Below are 624 nucleotides of genomic sequence, written 5' to 3' on the forward strand. Positions count from 1 at the left end.
TCCCTATTTGAATGTCTTTTATTTCATTCTCTTTTCTGATCACATTGGCTAGAATTTCCAGCACTATATTCAAAAGGAGTGGAGAAAGTGGTCAGCCTTGTCTTGTACCAGTTTTTAGTGGAAAAGCTTTGAAATTTTTTCCCATTCAGTATAATGTTAGCTATAGATTTTTCTCTTTTAAAATAAATTATTGTATTTATTTTTTATTTGTTTATTTATTTATATTTGACAAGAGATGTGCAGAGTGACAAAGAGCAAGCGAAAGAGAGAAAGTAAGTCACCAGGACAGGGACAGACTTGTGCTGTCATGTGGGAGTTCAGTGCCCTTAACCACCATACCATCTGATGGCTATAGGTTTTTCATAGATGAATTTTATTATGCTAAGAAATGACCCTTCTATGCCAGTTTTACTGAGAATCTTAATCAAGAAGTGATGTTGTATTATGTTAAATGCTCTTTTGCACCAATTGAAATTATCATATAGTTTTTTTTATTTTTCTGTTAATATGACATATTGCATTTAGGGTTTTGTGTATGTTAAACCACCCTTGTGTCTCTGGAATAAAGCCTACCTGGTCATGATGAACAATATATTTTATATGTTGTGTGGATATGATTTGCTG

This window comes from Tupaia chinensis, unplaced genomic scaffold (genome assembly GCF_000334495.1).
Source record: "Tupaia chinensis unplaced genomic scaffold, TupChi_1.0 Scaffold143944_1, whole genome shotgun sequence".
Lineage (NCBI taxonomy): Eukaryota > Metazoa > Chordata > Mammalia > Scandentia > Tupaiidae > Tupaia > Tupaia belangeri.